Consider the following 5296-nt stretch of genomic DNA (forward strand, 5'->3'; position numbering starts at 1 on the left):
GGGCCTGAGTGGAATTGCCTCAATGGAGCACCAAGTTCCCGATTCTGTCAGTGAGAAACATGGTGGCCACAGCAGAGACAGGATGTGGAGGCTGCGCTTTCGTCTCTGAAAGCCTGTTTGCAGAGGAAGGCTCTGGGCTGGCTCTCACCGCGGTTCTTTAAAAGGAGCTTTTGTGTTCTCAAGGGGGTTTCATGAGGGAGGTGGGAGCTGTGGGTCTCCCAAAGACAGATAAGGAGAGTGCCCTAGATAAGGTGGGCTTGGGGAGCTTAAAGGAGAGTCTTTCCCACAGCCCTGCAACAAAGGAAGAGGGTGCGCCGTTGACAGTGGCACTGGGCTCCTGCTCTCCTGTTTTGTGCTCCTCCTACCTGGAAGGAACAGGAAGCTGGGAAAGCATGTGTGTCAGGCACCTATGTTCAGGCAGTTCTGCCTGGCTGTTTTGTTTTGTTTTGATCTTTTTGAGACAGGGTCTCCCTGTAGCCCCCAGCTGTCCTAGAACTCACCATGTAGACCAGGCTGGCCTTGGACTCACAGAAATCTGCCTGCCTCTGCCTCCCGAGGCTGGGATTAAAGGCATGTGCCACCACGCCCGGCCTCTGGCTGTTTTTTGTATCCAAAGCACTTCTTAAGTTTGAGAAAGAAGGCCTGCTACAGAAAGGCAGATGGCATGACTTGTGTAAGGGTGTGTTGCAGACTAGGTCTTGCATTAGTTTACTATTGCTGCTGTAACAAATGCTGTGACTTGAAATAACACAAAGCCTTGCCGAGTTAGAGGCTCTGGGCATCTTTCTCACTATACTTTCTCCTTGTTTTCTGCCATCCGTCTTCTGGATTTAAGGGCCTTGGTAATTGCCTGAGCCTGGGAATAATCTAAACTAATCTTCCTATGCTAAAATCAGCTGATTAGCAAACAATTTTATTTGCTACTAAATTCCCCTATGCCATATAACACAACATTCAGATTCTAGGGACCAGCAAACGGACAGCTTTGGATAACATTCTGAGAACCTGTAGAACTCAGGCTATCTCCTCCCCAAAATTTAGTGATGGGACAGGTATAGGCTAACAGCGTAGACATTCCCATTCCAAAGGGGAGAGGCTAAGGGTGGCTGAGGGATACAGCACTTTCTAGAATCCATGAAGCCGTTGGTTCACTCCCTGGCACAGAGCTTGAGGGTGGGGAGCCGCAGTACACCAATGTGGTGCCTGGCTTGCCTTCTTGCCAACCAAGGTCAGCCCACTGTTTGCTGCCCTCAGGCTCTTGTACCAGCCAGCAATGTTTTGACATTTTTGCAGCCCTTGTACCTTTAGGCCTCAAGGGGCCCCAGGATGCAACTAGGAAGATTCTAGAGTCCAGAGTCCAGATTTTCACTTCAGATCTGAAGAACAAAGTCCAGAGGGACAAAAGTTCTTGCTGGAATGTGGGGTCAGAGGTCAGGCGGGAAGGCCCTCTGGGCAGGGAAGAACTGGTATTTCAGAATCCAAGTCTACTAAGATGAGTTCTCACTAAAAGTGCTGAACTATCCTCAAGAAAACCCCATTTCAGGGCTCCATTGAAAGCTGGAGCTGCACCTTTGAGTACCTAGCACTGCTATGATGTGGCTGGAGGATACGTGGATGTTGGGACTTGGGCCTAGACCTCAGCCTCTGCTCTGCCACTTACTGACTGCTGCCTGTGAGAGGTGCCTTTTGAGAACAGTTTTATTACATTTTATTTATTTATTGTACATATGTGTGTGGGTGCTCATGACACAGCATGTGTGTGGCGGTCAAAGGACAGCTTTAGGAAGTTGGTTCTCCTCTTTCCCCATATGGGACCCAGGCATTGAACTCAGGCTGTCAGGCTTGGTGGAAAGGGCCTTGCTCACAAAGGCTAGCTTACAACAAATTTCTTTACCTCTCTGGGCCCAGGATTGTTACTTAATAAAGAGGAGGTTTGGAAGACCCACATACACACTTTTTGCTCATGCCAGTTTCCCAGCTTTGGCCCTGATTCTCGGTGTGGTCTCTATTCCAACACATCTGCGTCTCTGGGAAACGGTAGAAAGAAGCAGAGAAGTAGAAGCTCCTCCCCAACACTGACCTACAGAATAGGACTCCCTACAGAAAATATTCCCGGGGAATCATCTGTACAATGGTGTACCTTTGTCTCATAAAACTGCTTTTGCTCAGGTATGCACTGACCACATCCCTACAAGGCTCACTTAGTGCATGAACAGGCAGATATCAGTAACCTCAAAGTTTTATGAACCAGAATTATTTGAGAAATGCTCTGCATGAAGACTGTGGGATTTTTCTGGGTCAAAGGCATGTCTTATCCTGCCTGCATGCCTGTCTTCCTGCCCAGAACTACATAGCCCTGGTAATGGAACTGATTTAACAGCATTCAGGTCAAAAAGTCATATGACCACGAGAAACCAGCAATTAAAGAGGCTACAGACACAGAGAAGGGCAAAACTTTGTCCTTTTCTTTAAGAATTAGTGAAGACCTTTCTGTTTTTCTGAAGTAGGGATAAGAAACTTTGCCAGGCCCATCCTGTTTACATGTGATTTCTTCCACTTCAAAATAATTCATATATTCATTAGCTTATTCCAAAGTATTTCCTACAGTGTGCTCATGTGCAAATGACTGATCAAGGTACTTCACATGATTGACTCTATTTAAATCCCCCAAGACAACTGCTGAAGTTGATCTGATTCACTTTAGTGAGTGGGGAAACTGAGGCTCAGCTAAGTATTTTGTCTTGTGGGTCTGGAGAGATGACTCAGCAGTTAGGTGCCACATGGCACCTAACAGCCATCCTTAACTCCAGTTCCAGGTGATCCAATACTCTCTTCTGACCTCCATGGGCACTGCACAGCACAGGTGCACTTACATACATGCAGGCAAATACTCATACATAAAACAAGAATAAACACCCCAAAAATTTGTGTTTTCTTTATTTGGGCATAACTTTAATATTGCTTAGAAAAGCTGCTCTGTGGTGTCCTGTGTGAGAAAGGGCCCAAAATTTTTTTAAAAAGAAGACTTGTCTCAGTTGACAGCTCTAACATGAAAATGGACCTGGGGTTAAGACTCAATCTATTTCAGTTATCCATTGATTAATATTTACTAATTACTTCCTGCTCCCTGGCACTGGTAAATGCATGGGTGTGAGGCAGCAGCAGTAAAGGCTCATTGAGGGAAAACTAGTTCCTTCTGGTCAAGAGGATGGAATCTCTGGCCTAGGTGGAGACCTAACGTTCCAAGCTACCACAAACACAGAGTTGATCCAGTCAGGCCTGTCAATCACCTGACAGAGGCACTACTCCTAGGAAGGTGGTTCATCTTAAGCCATGCTAAAGAGAGGAGCCATATTCATCCATCTAATGAGGCTCTGTACTTTTCCTTCCCAGAATTCCTGTCCCTGGTGCAGCTACCAGGAGGTTCAGCTGGGTCTGTCTGCCTTTCAAAGTCCTGACTCAGAGTGTCACTATTTCTTTTTCTTTTTTTTAACTTTTATTTTTTTCTTTGCTTTTCTCTTTTAGATGCTGGCCAGAGCTGAAGTATGCTCTTTCTTGGTACTTTGGACTTGCTTATTCTTTCTCTAAAGGCCCCCTCCAGCCCATGTGGCAGCTTGTCCGCATGTGGCTGACCTCCATGCTGGCTTAACTCAAGCAGCATGACTTTTTCCCTTCTACCTTCTCCTCCCAGCTGCTGAGATTTACAGCTTGCCTGCCCCAGGGCTTTTCTTTTAAACTCTAATTAAATTGTCCTCTTTGAATAAGCTTTGGCTTTGTTTGACTTTCAAACTTTTCCTGCCTTTTAATTCTTTAATCAGTGGAGAAAAGGAACCCATTCCTGCACCCCTAGACAGTATCAGGTAGAGCAGTTTCTGAAGACAGATGGATTCTAGCTTCAGGGGACGGTAAGCTCCACTCTGGGGGTAGTGGTGTGGATAACAACGATCAAATCACAAGCCTGTGAAAAAAGCTGAGATGAGCGTTGTGAGCACAGGACTCTAGGGGAACCTTCAGCCAGAAGACCTGTCGTTTAGATAGCTGCCAACCCTCAACTCCGTTTGCATGGCTCCTCTGCCCCAACAATATAAATGAAAAGAATGCACAGGTCCGGGAGCTGATATGAAGGCGCTAGGAAGTAACTGGAGCAGTCCCACAGGGAAGGTGGGGAGGGGCCACTCTTTGCAGCATAAATACAAGGAGCCAGAAAGACTTCAGGCTCTGTGGTGGACTTTCTCCTGCCCTGTGTAAGCATCCTTTCTAAAGCTTCCAGCTCTGGAAGAAAAAAAAAGTGACTGTATTTGTAATGACCCCTCCTCCCAGGGCTGATAATTATGCCTTCAACCATGCTCAGCAACTTTCAAAACACTAAAGAGCCCAGGTTTGAATTCTGCATACCTCCTAAAACAGGGAGTGGATGACAGAATTGGATGGAGGAGGCCTTGATAATTTTCTGTTGATGCCAAAATGGTGTGTAAATGAGAAAAGAGACATAGCTGTTTTTAAAGCTTTGCAGCAAAAGGCATACAAGGAATAAAAATATAAAAGAAGGCTCATGGAGAAATACTAACTAAAACCACAGTGAGGTGTCACAATAGTCACGTAACCGAACAGCAAGAGCAATGAGTACTGGGATGGATGAGACACCACAGGAACTCTCATTCACTGCTGGTGGTGATGGGGTCTGGTAAATCACTTTGGAAAACTTGTCAGTATCTATTGACGTCGGTAATAGGTAATATGCACACTTACACTCCAGAGATTCCACTCCTAAAGTGCATAGCCAACAGAAAGAGACACGTACAAGAATGCGCATGTAGCACTACCTAAAACTGACAACAACCCAATTCCCCATCAACTGGGTAGACAATTAATAGTTGGATTAAATATTCATAGGAGGAATGCAATCGAGCAACGAAAACAAGCAAACTTCTTTAATTATGAGTTGAAATGCGCAAAAGGAATATTGAGTTAATAAAACCAGATACAAAAAAATATATATTGCATGAGTCTGTTTTTATGAAGTTTAAACAGGCATAGCTAGCCTATGGAGCCAGACCTCAGATCTGTGGTTCCCTTTGGTGGGAGAGGAGAGTCTCAGACTTCTCCCTCATTAGCACCTTCCCCAGCCCACTGCACTAGCCTCCACCAGGTCTCTCCACCTGCAACTATCCTCTTCTAAGAAAACCAACGTACCCATACCACTCAGGTTGCTCGGTGAATAACATCTTTAGTTCGGTGTTTACCCTGATTTAAAACTTTTTTTTATTTATTTTGAATAGATGGTACCATACAGAGA

This window comes from Nannospalax galili, unplaced genomic scaffold, assembly GCF_000622305.1.
Source record: "Nannospalax galili isolate Female #2095 unplaced genomic scaffold, S.galili_v1.0 scaffold356, whole genome shotgun sequence".
Lineage (NCBI taxonomy): Eukaryota > Metazoa > Chordata > Mammalia > Rodentia > Spalacidae > Nannospalax > Nannospalax galili.